Source organism: Lycorma delicatula, chromosome 5, assembly GCF_047948215.1.
Source record: "Lycorma delicatula isolate Av1 chromosome 5, ASM4794821v1, whole genome shotgun sequence".
NCBI lineage: Eukaryota > Metazoa > Arthropoda > Insecta > Hemiptera > Fulgoridae > Lycorma > Lycorma delicatula.
Window position 1 is genome coordinate 175,798,964 of NC_134459.1, and position 15,164 is coordinate 175,814,127.

Consider the following 15,164-nt stretch of genomic DNA (forward strand, 5'->3'; position numbering starts at 1 on the left):
TTCATCCTACCTATGCCGTTCAAGTTTCAATTTCACTTTAGTACAGTCACGACAGGTCACTTACAGAAGGCTGTCATTTCAGCTGCAACCCATTTCATGTGCTCAATTAAGTTCAGTGTGATTATATTGTAATTAACTCTTTTGTACTGTAATATTATTGTGTATTTTTCTACGTCAAACTAAAATTACATTTTTACATTATTTAACGTTAAGTTTGTGGTTCATAAATCAGGAAAGGCCAATGCCAATCAAGATTTACTTTAATTTATTTTTCTAAGGTTATGACATTTGTTCATTGCTAATTTTTCAATATTACAGCATTTGTCAGTAATGCAATAGTTTTCAGATATACCATGTTTATTGATGTCATATTTTTTTAAAGTTATAATTAAAACTAAGGTGTTTCATGTTATCCTTCAGGCTTTGTCAAAAACGTATATTGTAACAATCTGTATTTAGAAGCGTACTCATGTATTATTTCAGTTAACTATCATTGTTCAGACGCTGATTTCAGCTGATGTATTAAGTAGTTTTTAAGGTTATAATAATTAACTTATATCAAGTTGTTCTCATTAAAGTCCAATTTCTTTTGGCAAATACTAGCTGTGTGTTTTTTTTATTTTTTAACTTTACCCAACATCCACTTTTCATCCCCTGTCACGATTCAATGGAGAAATGGCTTTCCTTTGTACTTGGCGAGCAAGATTTTGCAAGTGGTTTTTCGGTTTTCTCGCTGTCTTTCATTCAGTTCATGTGGAACCCATTTTCCCACCTTCTGGATCTTTCCCATGGCTTTCAAACATATGGAGACAGCTTTCTGTGTTACATTTAATTGATCTGCATGTTGTTGTTGTGTTTAAGTATCATCCTCATCCAACAATGCTTGCAATTCGCTGCCTTCAAACCTTTTCGGTGGTCTTCCACGTTCTTCATTTCTCACATCAAAATCACCACTTTTGAATTTTTTAAATCACTCCAAGCACTGTGATTTACCGAGAGCATGCTCCGTAAGCTTCGACAAGCATTTGATGTGATTCTGCAGCAGTTTTCTTTAAGTGGTAGCAGAAAATCAATGCTGTCCACAAATCGTAGTTTGTAGGTACAAAACTCTACATGTTCAACGCTAATTAAAACTATTCTGTTGTATGAAACTTGTATTGTTGTGAGTTGAAAATCTCAGCCATCAAAGAAAGAAAATGGCCCCAATGATGCAGTTTGATGGTAACTACATTGACATCTAGGACCATCTACGGTCAAATTCCAGTTGCATATTTACACACCTGGTATATACTAACTAATTTCAACACTATAAAGCAATTGTACAATTTTTTTATTGTGAAGTTGTTCACAATAACAGTTATAGTAATAACTTAACTCCACTTTCAGTTTAACATAGATAACACACTCATGCATCCATGTGATAAGGCACAAATTCATAAATAAGACATTTGTAAAATTTAGAGTTGCTAAATCAGGTTTTGTCTGGTAATGACCGATCTGTTATATTTTTTGTAACGTTTATTACAATAGGTTAAGAAATAGTAAACTAATTTGTTATAACAGTTAACCTTGTTTTTTACCCTTTTCACATTGCAGAACACCTGTTTGTTGTTTAGACCCGTAAATCAAGCTTATACCTACCAAGTTATAACAATTAATACGTATCATTTAAAGATTATTTTCAATTCAACAGAATAAATTCCTTAAAGGATGAAGTACATAATTATAATTAAATTTCAAAACATAGGTAACAATTAATTAACAATATGAATTTTATTTTTCTACAAGCTATAGATTGAAAACCTGTCTGTCAAAGATTATGTTTTTTGGTTTTCACTTGGGCAGCTTTCTTTACAAATGACATTAAGAAAACTAAATTAAAGACCTTATAATATAATTAATCCAACCTTTAAGGTTAAAATGACGTTTGATTGGTCTGCAGATCCTTAATTTTCTTTGAATAGAAAACAATAGTTACATTTAGGAACTGGTAATATGTCATTACATGTTCCATCATGTACCAACTGCATCAGCAAAGTCATTAGTTCTGTAAACTTCAAGATAACTGATGTCACTAAGTATTTAGGAAACTTCACCCTTCTGTCCATTTATATAAGGAAATACATCAGTTCGCAAAGTATTAGTTAAAATGTTAAACATACATACAAGGTATATTTATGTATAACATCAAGTATGTTGAGGGACTGATCATAAAAATTGGGCCTATTAACAATATTCTAAATATAAGAATAAGAATAAAACTATTTGAATTTTTTTAATTTAATTTAACTTAAATTTACTAAAACTTAAACTGTTTTAAATTATATTAAAAAATCTCCTAAGATTTATAAATAAATTCAAAGTAATAATTATTCCTGAACTGAAATTATTACAACCATATTACTGATGCTGTTATCAGATCACTGGACAAGTTAAAAGAGAAAATGTTTTTTTTTATTCTGCATTTTACAACCTGTTTGGTTAACACAGTCAAGAAAAAATTATTGTAATGAGTTTGTTTGCTTATGTTTAAAAATGGAAAAAAAAAGAATGGAATTTATTTTTATGTGAAATTATAGAAAGCAGATACTGAAAGATTTTTAAATTGTATACGATAAAAATATTTACTAATTTGAATGGCATAAACAATTTAAGAAAGAAAGATACACTATAAAGATGAAAACTGGATAACTCATCTTCAACTTTCTAAAAACAAAACTCAGCAGAATCGATTAAAAATTTTCTGGCTGAAGATTAAACATAACTATTCAAATGTTAGAAGAAATGACAGTTATTAATAGAGAAACAATTAATCTTTTTCCTCAGATTTTTGTTTTGTTCCTCATTTATCAGACTGAAAAAAAATCAAACACGCTGCTGCATTGTGGCTGAATTTATGGTTGATGATAGAAATCTTTTACACAAAATTGCATCAAATGATGAAAGTGGATGCTATACTTCATTAACTTGCAAATCAATTGTCTGAGGAAGTTGCAAGCTAAGATACAGATTGACATCACGAATGAAAACAATGTTGATTGTTTTTTTGCTGTCAAAGATCTCATTCATCATGAATTTATAATAAAAAATCAGTCTGCAAACAATAAATTATTGTCAAAATGAGAAATCACTGTTATCCCACTCTCCATTTATAGCACAAGCCAAAACAATAAAATAATTTTAATTTTTCTTTCCTAAAATAAAAATGGTGACATGAAAGGGATGTAATTTAAGGAAGTCCCATTAATCTAGAATACTGTGATAAGTAAAAAATATAAGGTGATTCCAAAGAAAGTATTTTCTCAGGCATTAAGTCTATTAAATGAGTGATATAACCATATACAAAAGCAGGCGACGGCTACATCCAATGAAAATAATAAATATTTTTGGTTTATTGTGTGTTTTTTAAACGCATCTCGCAGGAATTTAATATCCATTAATAAGTTATGGTGAATTAATTTATTTCTGTTTATTTTTTGAGTAGTCTTTCTGCTCTAAAGTAAAAATTCTGGCAGTTATTGAATAAAATTTCACTAAATTTGTTACCATTAGAAAATTATGGTTCGGCCACACATACAAACACTACATGTTTAAAAGTGAATATATTATTTATTTTTCTCCGTACTATTCCCATACAGGATCAACTCTTGCTTCTTTACAGGATCTAGTGGAAGTTTTCAATGATGGAATCAAAAGGTACTGCTGTTTTCTGTATTAAAAGCTCTCCTGAACACACTCTTACTTATAACATTTTCTCGTCCTTTAAGGATTCCAGTTAAAAAATATTCTATATCATTTAGTTTCTTTTACATATTTTTCCTATACCACATCTGACTGTCTGTTAGACATAAGATTAGATTAACTTAAATCTAGCATTGGTTTAATTAATTATGTCCAAATATGTTACAAAATCCTCCGAACATCTGAAAAATGAACAGATTCCCCATCCCACAAAAAACTGTCTGGTATAAACTTTACACTTACGAAATATGTGAGGAAATAAATATGTTATATTTTGATCAAGCATAAAGTAAGATCCTAGATAAACATTTTATCTTAATAAAAGATTACACAAAAAAAGTACTACATTAATCCTTATTGTTAAATTGTAAGGAAATAATGAATATAATCATTCATCATTATCATTTGTTTATTGTTCCATGTTTATGTTTAATTATAATCAAGTATTCAACACATCCATGATTACATAGATTGGCAACATTTAACAGCATAATATACAGGGTAATTAAGTATTTAGAAAATAATAGTAAAAATTATAAGAGCAGAAATAATAAGAATAAAGAATATTGCTCAAAAAATTATCTTGACAGTTCTAGTATAGATAAATAATAAAATAAAGTCTATACTATAAATATTAAAGTAACATTCTGAATATTGTAAATATGAATGCTACCATAAATACTGCAATGATATTAATAGGATTTACAAGGGCTGCAACACAAAAATCGCTTATATAATACAAAACAATATTATAAAATTTGTAAAATTAAATTTAAGAAAAGTAATAAGACGATGATTCAATAACTAAAGAGACAAATGGCAACAGTGGAAAACTATTTAATAGAATAAACTAAAACTGTCTGATGTTCAAGTTGGTATCCCTGACATAAAAAATATCAGCTGTTCGAAAATAATTTTTGTTATTATAGCTTCTTTTGCTTATTTCAAAACGTTGTCACTTAAAATGCGTACTGGGGAAGAACAACATGCTGTGATAAGATTTTTATTTTCTGAAAGTGTAAAACCACCAAAATTCACTCATGGATTTTAAAACAGTATGGTAAAAGTGTATCAACCATGCAAATTTTTATTAGAGGATTGAACAATTTAAATCGGTCAAAACAAATGTTAATCATTTTCATCAAAATGGAAAACTGGTGGATATTTTGATTGACACTTTGCAAAACCACATAATGATCTTATTCGCAAGGGCAGACTCATAAAAATTTGGTCATTTAAACTTATATTAAAGAATAACATAAAAGTTGTTAATAGAAATATTGACATTCTAATCTTGCTAAAAATATTATATGTAATGGACACAGATTTAATTAAGAAACATTTTTGAAGATTATCAGATTTATCAAATAATAATTTTAACACTATAAATTTGGAAGTGAGTATACCATATATATTTTGAGGTTTGTTTTGTTTTATTTTGTAATTTTTTTTTATTATTATACTTAGTTGGTAAAAGGTTCTAATTACTATTAATATATTTATAAAATTTTCCAAGTTCACTGACCACTTACATGAAGTTCTGATAAACTGTTATTGTCAGAAATCCTACTTTGAGATCCAAGGGTTGATGGAACCCCAAATATTTTGAATAACTGTTATTAACATCAGTATTTTTATCTATGAAACCTTTCTCTTTCAGAACTGTTACTGGCTGATGAAAACAAGTATAGAAGCTGTAACAAAAGTAATTAATATATAATTAAATATACACACGTGCATGCACATACCTACACATGCACACACACACACACACACACACACACACACACACACACACACACACACACACACACACATGACAAACTTCTCCTGGGGTTATCTTAACCTATTCTACTAGTGAAAATAATGGAAATAGTACATATAAACATATGTCCTAAAATGCTTTGTTTGTGAGTTACGGCTAGTGAAAGATTTCGCTCAGATTTCAGCTACACCAGTGAAATGAGGTTTTACTGACATTTTTAGGATGTTAATTAGGAGCTGAATTAATGATTTCTTATAGTTTTTGATACGAAAAATCTAATAAAATGGGTCCCAGACCTATATCTGCAGTAGAGTTTGAGAAGTCTGGGGTGAAAACCGAAAAAACGGTTTTTTTATTTTTGATGTAAAACAACTTTGTTAAATGGTTAATAAACACTTAAAACTTATAAAAAAAAAAAAACTTGTAGAAAATTTAATTCTAAACAAAATGGAGTAAGATAAGTTGCATAAAAAAAATAAAAGTTAGAAAGATTTCAATTTTATTTAGAAACAGCACATTATTTCATTATCAGAAAAGTACTTATTTAATGTAAACAAAACCAAATTCTTTTTCTGGAGATGTAAAAGATTTGTAAAAACAAATTTATTGTAAAAAATTGCCATTAAAAAATTTTAAAAACTAGAAATTTCACAACTTAAAATAAAAATGACTTGGATAATAATTTTTTTATTAATGACCGAAATACAATAATTATTTGAGAAAATATTTTAAATTTGGCAATAAAATAACAGCAGCTGATCAACAATGCACAATACTGTAGTAGTGTTTAAAACATTCTGTAAGATACATTAAGTATATTGGGTACTGTGAACTGTGCTGTCATTAGTGAAAGTTTTCTGTGAATTTTAGTTTGAACCTGATCGGTTTGCCATTGGAGTAATGCAATACTTGTTTACAATGGAGGAATATGTTAATATGGTATTCATTTTGGATGTAGTATTGCTATAGCTGCTGCAACAGAATGTGAAATATGTTTTCTGAATTTCAGGATTCCAGATCCCAAAACAATTAGTATGACTTTTCACAATCTTTGGGAAACAGGTACACTACCTAGTATCGTACAAGCTATGGTATTAATCAATGAAAGATTTGTCCAACATAATGCTGTTATTGATGAAATTATTACTGATGCAGTTCAGCGCAGTCCAGGGGTCAGTTCACGACATCTTTCTAAGCAGATCCGAGTTTCACATTCAATAGTTTGGAAAACACTTAAACAAAACAAGTTTTATCCTTATTATAAACAGCCAGTTCAACATTTACTCCCAGGAGCCTGTCCACTTTGTTTGGAATTCTGCAACTGGTGGAATACAAATCAACAACTCTACAAGTATGTTTTTTTACTGACATGGCAAATTTCACTCGAGATGGTGCCAGCAACTACACATGGGCAAAAGTAAATCCTCATGAAAAGGTGGAAGGCAATTTTCAACACCGATTTAGCATCAATCTATGGTACGGCCATCTTCACAATCAGTTGTTTGGATCATTGATATTACCTGGTCACTTAAATGCTGAGGTCTACTTGTACTTTCTTCAAGAAGAATTGCCACAGCTGCTTGAGATTTAGTGCTGAGATGCAAAGTATACTTCCAGCACGATGGTGTGCCTCCTCACTTCTCGTCTGCTGTTTCCACTCACTTAAACTCAATTCCCTGAGACATGAATCGGTCATGGAGGTCTATGTTCCTGGCCACCTGGATCGCCTGATCTAACCTTTAGATTTTTTCGTCTGGGGATGGATGAAAAATATTGTATACAAATCAAAAATACATTCTTGTGAAGAATTAATTGTTCATACAATTGGTGCAGCTGAGCAACTTAAGGATAGTCCTGAAGAACTAAAATGAGCAACAAAAGCAGTAGAGAAGCGTGCCAAGGTATGTATTGAAAATAACGGGCTCATTTTTGAACATTTATTACAAACTGGTACAAATGCACTAGGGTCTAGTATACATTTCTAAATAAAATTCAAATTTTTTGAATTTTTCTTTGTTTTATTCAACTTACCTTAATCCATTTTGTTCAGAATTAAATCCTCTAAAGTCTTGTTTAAAAGTTTTATGTGTTAATTATCCATTTAAGAAATTATTGTACGTCAAACATAAAAAACAGGTTTTTTTTTACTCCAATCTATTGGTTTTCATTTCAGATTTCTCAAAAACTACTGCAGATACGGTTCTGAGACTTATCTAATTTTATTTTTGAAGTCAAAAACCATAAGAAATCACTAATTCTGTCCCCTTAATCAACATCCTAAAAATTTCAGTACAATCTCATTTTACTGGGGTAGCTGAAATCCAAGCGAAATCTTTCACTAGCCATATCTCGCAAAAGAAGTATTTTAGGACATATATTTATATGAACTTTTTCCATTATTTTCACAAGTAGAATAGGTTATGGAAGTCCTGGGCCTGGGAGAAATTCATGATACCCTCTGTATGTATATAATATACTAATATATATTTATTTTTAATTACATACACAAACAAAACACAAAAATCAAAACCATTAAAATATTATAGTCAAGCAGGTAACTAATTGCCATACATTATTCTCAAATAATGATTAATTCTTAGAAGTGAAAAAATTTGTAATGCAAAAATCTGTAAAAATTTATATCTGATCTCAAAACTTATTTTTTATTTATGTATAAATATAATGTTATTGTTTGTTTTTTAATATGTTTTATATAATTCAGAATACTATTGTAAATTTAACTCTTTCCAGTCAAGAAAAGCTAGTCAACATAAAAAGAATTATTATTCTCATCAGCCAGTCTTTCTGTTTCATGTACAGACTTAGAAACATAGTTTTATAAAAGAATTTTCTATAAAAAAAATATGGACACATTACTGTTAAAAAGATTTAAAAGAAACAATACTGTGCATTGTAGATTGTACTTACTAATGCTATTCAATTTTTTATTATTATTTGAACAAGTTATTTTCTGAGAAATTAATTCAAAGTTCAGTTATCACTTAAAACAATATAAAAAAAAGAAAATGCTAATTTTTCTAGCAATAAAGGTAAATCCAAATTTAATATAGTCTTCACTATTAGTGTTTTCTTTTGTAGTGATTTAGTCATTTTCAATCCTACAACAACAACACACAAATTGTCACTCTCAATTTTTAATGCATTTAAAACAAACACAAGCGTCAAGAATCACAACAAAAATGGCAGCTGACAGCTACGCTCATACACAGATGAATCACATGACTGACGACACTGGTACGCATGATGCCAAAGTAAGGATAACAAAGGGAAAGCAGCTCAGTGAGTAACCATTCTCATGCTCTTACAGTGTTGCCAGACACTTAACAACTTTTTGTTTTTTGACAATTATCATGTGTTCGATTACAACGTACAAAAAACTACGATAATTTTAAAAATATACATGCAACCAAAAAACTGGGTAAATTATAATTTTACTTTTTTATTTTTTTTTTAAATACACTTATGTCTCCCTTGAGATTTTTTATGCCCCTCCAGGGAGACACGCCCCCCAAGGTTGAGAACCACAGCTTTAGACAATGTATATATGTATATATATATATACATAGATATTATATATGATGATATATATTAATATATTAATATATGATATTCATCATATAATCAATCTAGTTACTGAGAAATCATATATAAAAGGATAAATACGCATGGTTTAAACTCAAATTTATTCTATGCAAATGCATTATTTACACCTACAAATTACGAGAAAACTCTTGTATAATGTTCCTGAATCTCCTTATATTAAGTCTTCATATAACATTTCCATATAAAGTTTCTTTATAAGGTTATTTCTCCTATACCTCCATGCTTGCTGCAACATCTATAACTGGAACAAGTGGTGTTTAAATTGAAAATAATAACATATATGGTTAACTTAGATAAAGTTAAATAAAATTCTACAACTACTATTCAAATTCATTCCTTACCATCTACAGTAACTTCAGTCTAACATTATTCTTTGTTGGTAAAAATCTTGATAATTTAAAACTTCCAGTTTCAGGTAGTGCATGAATATAAACTTTAACTCGTGAGCTCCATTGGGCTGATGGTTTCACCAACAAAATAGGTTTAAGAGGGTTTCCTGAACGAAGGCAAAAACGAGGAGGTGTAGATGAATCTAATGCAGTACTACTGAGTAAATATTCAGCTACATGACAAAGATATAATGAGCGCTTCTTATGATATCGACAATTAAGGTAATCTTCTTTATGAAAAAAATTCTGAAAAAGTTAAAAATAAAATGAATGTAGTTTTAAAAATGTTTCAAAATACTATCATAACAGCATTACTTTAATTTTAATAGATCATATTGTAATTTTATTAGCGTTAAGCTGCCAAAATTAGTGCCTAACTTTTTTTTGATAACTGTATAAATTCTCAAAATGAATAAAAAAGCTATCAACATAAGATTTTGCATTGAAGCACGTACTGGAAAGAGTAAAGTAAATTTGTTTCTTTGTCACAATGGCAAACCAACTTCTTTGAACATTTTTCTTTAAATCATTAAAGAGTAACAAAATAATAAAATCCAACAAACAAAAAACTACAATATTTAAACTAGATGTGATTCTTTAAGGTCATCAAGTCAGTCTTAAGATTACTGCTTAAGTATTGTGAACTGAATCTAAGTAAAAAAATATATAGTCGCTACAGAAAGATTGGGTGTTAAGAATATAGAAAATAATTTACATGAACTTCTGAAAGAGAAGTACGACATCAAAAAATAAATGTAGAAAAATCTGTTACAACAGCATTACAAAGTAGAAGATGCTATAAATCTTTATGAAAATAAATCAGATTCCACAGAAATAAATAGATTGATGAAGACTCACAAGAAATTTTGCCTCTTACATATAAAACTAAAATCAAAACCATGTCACAATTTTATTTACAATGGTTTTTGCCTAAATATAATAAACAGTAAATCAAATAACTAGCAGTTTAAATAAAAATTTTCTTAATAATTAAAACTCGGGTGATGATAGCACAAATGCATTTTTGCCCTCTAAAAGAAAAAATAATTAAAATTATTGATTATAAAAAAACATTTATTGCACATATATGGCTAACAATAAATAGACAGAAGAACATGATATTCAGTGTTATGTCAGTAACCAATTAATTCCCTGTGCTGGCAACATTAATGCAGCAAGCATATGTCTCCAATGGACAATACTGTAAAGCTATTATGTAAAAGTAATAGTATATAGTATAATAAAAGATTTATACAAGATTGTACATAGAAATGGGCAGTTTGAATTACTCACTCCAAAGACATAGTGAGATAACAGGGCTTCTTACATCACTTTACCTCCAGGCAATGCATTTAATTACAGAACACAGCTTAGGTGCATAATGTGCATTAACAGTAAAGCAATTTATAAAATTATTAATTGTTATGCAGCTAAGTAATGAGAATATCATTGCCACTTTCAACTTCAACATCATCTGGTTTCTTCAATTCATTTGTAAAGGGAGAAAAATTTTGAAACTACAAGTTCCAGCATCCATTTTCAGTAAAAAAATTTGAACGTCAGAAACTATTGAAAGTCAGATTCTCATTTCTCTAGTTTATTACTGTTACTTCAGATTGGCAGAGTAACATCGGTCAAATTTTTCTCAGGCAATGAACCAAATAATTACCAAGTGAACAATACATGTTTCAGGAGAATGGAATTACAGCCCAGAGTGTGATAATATTAATTTAAAGGATCTTTTTGGATATCAAATCATGTCCCAGAATGGTGAAGTGCAAGAATACTAGATCTTTGTGAGTGATTTTCTCTCATTAATAATAAACTGAAAGCTAGGATTTATGAAGTGACTGAGACCATCTTGTCAAGATGGTGTGGCTATGGCCACATTTATTCTTCCATTTTTCAGTTACTCTTCCAGTTATTCTTGATCAAAAGTCATAAGATCCTTGCACATTGACTTGTGACCCTAATTGCAAGGATCTTATTTTAGATTGAAATTGTATTCAATCTCTTTTTTTACTCTGTGTATACTCATGTTTACTAGTAGTGCTTATTAACTACAATACTAACTACATATCTTCATTTTTTTAAGAACACCCATTCAATAATTTAGTTAAAAAATTTCCTTTCACATTTTGTGAAAATCGGCATTTTGTGATTTTGTATACCTTCTCTTCCATACTTTTTGATCTGTTTACTTTCTTGCAGAACCACATATTTCAAGAGATATTCACTAGTAGATGGTGTATTAAAAAAATACCAATTTGGGTTTCAGTAAGAGCATGAATATAAGAGAGGCCATTCTGGCTCAGATAATTTCATATGCCAAGATTAAAAAGAAAAAAAGACGTTACATGCTTACAGGCAAACATGGCATTACTGGACTTGCAGCAAGCAACTGATAATTTAGAATGAAATAAAATGATTAATTTTTTGAGAAAATTAAGACTTCAGTATAGAAGTAGAATTATTTATAATCTATATAACAACAAAGGAAGATGAAGAAGGATCAGCTCTTATTCAGGAAAAGTGACAAGGACATAATTTGTAGTTAATTTTTTAGTCTTAAGATAGTTTTTCAACTTGTATACAAAAAAAGCTATATAGGAATTTAAAAATAAAAATTAAAAGCAGAAAAGCTAACAAAGGAGAAAAAATAAATGTATTAAGAATCAACCACTGATGACATTATCCTTTTGGCAAAACAAAAATAAAGAAATATGTCAATGGGGATTCAATATTGTGGGGAAACACAATATAACAAAAGTGGACGAATTTTATTATTTAGGTAGTAAAATCACAAAGCGCAGATGATATAATGCTAACATCAAATCAGATCCAACCCCACTCCCCCCCCCCCCAAAAGGAAAAAAGTAACTGCTGGAATAAAATGTACAGATCTAAAAATTAAAAAGATTCTTTTAATATCTGCATTGAGTGTAGTAGCAAAAAAAACTGAGTAGAAAATAATACAGGCCAATGAAATATGGTGTTACAAGATGGAAATTAAGTGAGTTAATAAAACTTGAAATGGAGAGGTCTTAAAGCACAAGCAAAAGGTGGGAAACTTTAGGCTGAATTTTGTAAAAAGTTGGACTAGGTTAGTCTGTATAAATGTATAATTTCATAACTGAACTGCAGTATGCAGAAATACATTTATAAAATGTCACACTGAATAGCACAAGAGTTGTTTCAAAGATTATGCCCAAATAATTAATGCAATGTTAGTCAGTGCCCAACAGTTGATTAGAAGATGAAATTTGACTCATGCTCTAAAGTAAATGAAGAGTGTTAACAGATTCTGAAATCTATCATAAGAATAACTTACAATTTACAGCACACTTTGAGTACTGAAAAAATAAACTGAATATAAATACACCTCGGTAAAACAAAAAGATAGTTATTCAAACAAGAATTAAATATGTACACTGATACAAATAATATTAAAAATCCACTTACTTGTGGCATGGTAATGCCAATATCAACAGAGTAATTTGGCTGTAATGCAGAATCTGAACTAAAAGAACCAATACATTTAACACATGCTGGCTTCATAAACTTAAATTTTGCTTTTGAATCTGTTGGTAATGAAGGCAAAGGATAGTGAACTCTCATAACACTTAACCAAGAATGATCATCAAGCTGTGGAGGTGAAAGTAACAATGTAATTATATCACTAAATAATTAATTAGTAGTAATACTAAAGACTTAATAGTAATACAATTAGATTGGATGATAAAACATTAAAGATTCTTGATCAGTATTTTATTCCTTACGTGAAATAAAATGACCATTTTATAAATTTTAAAATTATATGTAAAAAATATTTCCTTTCTACATGTAGAAAGTTGTTGAGTAGACAAAAGATTGCAAATTAGAAGTAATTTTTTGAAATGCTGTTCATTTTTTTAAATTTTATTTTAACTATAACCAACTGCTAATATACACATTAGCTACTATACTAAATTCAATAAAATGCAGTTATTTTTCAAAAGGGAAATTATAATACGATAAGAATTCATTTATTACGGTGATTTGTAGGAACCAATTTACTTAACATGAAGTAGTTATGATAAATCATGTTCTTACTTTACATCATTTTATTTTTCATGGTGCTACTCATATTAATATTCCAGATTATTGCCTGATCAAAAAATGCATATTGGCAATTAAAATAAGTCCATAAAGAAACATACTGAATTAAAATAAACATAAAATATGAAACTGACGAAAACATACAGAACACAGACAAAAAAAAAATCTCAACATTCATTCCCACATTCAAAGAAATTCAAAACAAAGATATAAAGAAAGAGCAGTATAAAGAAGGCACAGGTTATAATTTAAACAAGAATGAGATTAAGGTATTCTATTCATAATAAAATGTGTTATAAAATAACAAAACTAAACAGAGTAGATTATGGAGTAAAATAAAATTACCAATATCCAGCATTACATCAAGAAATAATAAAATGAATCTAGGCCAGTGTAGAATTAACCACAAAAAATCCTAAATTTGAAGCAAAATTAAACAAATGAAATACAAAAAGAAATTTTTGTATGTATAATCAACAGCAACCAAATTAATATGACAACTTAAGAATCAAACATGAATTTTGAACTGAAAACTGGAAAACCAGATATGCTTCACTTAGAAATTGAAACAATCTTCTGGTTATAATTTTTGAGATATGGCACTTCAAACTGTCTTGACTAGTTTGAATTTTTTGTCACAAGTATGTACACAATAAAAAAAAAAAATGAAACTCTGTTATGTGATGGCAGCATTCAAAACAAATGTACTCGTACACTACTAGACAACATGAAAGTTTGTGCTACAGGTACCGGTAGAAGGTAATTTTTCTACCTAATTCTTGTAGTGATATTTACAAGGTGGCGCACAAAATGATCCAACATCTGGTTTTGTTAAAAAATATTTACTTGAATCGCAATACATAAAAGTAAAATACAATGTGTTTACTATATACCTGGAGATTATGTTCTGTTTATCACGGTTCAGTATGGACACCATCACCACCATCTAGCAACTTTTTCAACACTGCACACCTCATTGATCAGCATTCTCAGTTCCATCGTTGCATGAGAATGTTTAGGGAACATCTTTTCCTTTAGAAATTCTTCCAAGAAAATAGTCATATGAATTCAAATCAGGACTGTTTAAGGCCAGATTTGTCTACATACAAAATTATTTGAAATGACATTTGCGTTAAAAATTTCATGCAGAAAGTCTAACAACTTTAACTGTGTGTGGTCTGGCACCATCCTGCATGAACCAATCACTTTCTAATTGAAACTCTTTTGCAAAAAGCTGAGGAACAACATCATTATGCAGCATGTTTAGATAACATTCACTGTTCACTGTCTGTTCAAAAAAGAATGGCCCATTATCCCTTTGACTTGAGATAGCGGCCCATACCGTAATTGTTGGACCATACTGTACTTCTTGTGTGATGATGCACCTTTTCATGAAGCACGCGTAGATTTTCAGAAGCCCAAAAATGCACATTTTGTGCACCACAATGCTGGTGGCAGGTGATTTTAATGCCTGGTCGACTGAGAGAGGATCTGCCAGGACAAACGCAAGAAGTTCAGTGGTTATGGACGTGACTGCAACATTGGAT

The 15,164-nt window shown here is 29.4% G+C and overlaps 1 protein-coding gene across 2 annotated transcripts in view; it reads right to left on the bottom strand.

Moving 5' to 3' along the window:
- Window positions 1–5,435, bottom strand: part of LOC142325611 (fatty acyl-CoA reductase wat-like) — a 77,011-nt gene extending 71,576 nt beyond the window's left edge. The window contains exon 1 of one of the 2 annotated variants that reach the window (XM_075367577.1): window positions 5,274–5,435. The gene's annotated coding sequence lies outside the window, so the exon portion shown is untranslated. Of the gene's footprint in view, window positions 1–5,266 lie in introns of both variants that reach the window. The other variant, XM_075367576.1, reaches the window with a different exon arrangement.
- Between the last annotated feature and the right edge of the window lie 9,729 nt (window positions 5,436–15,164).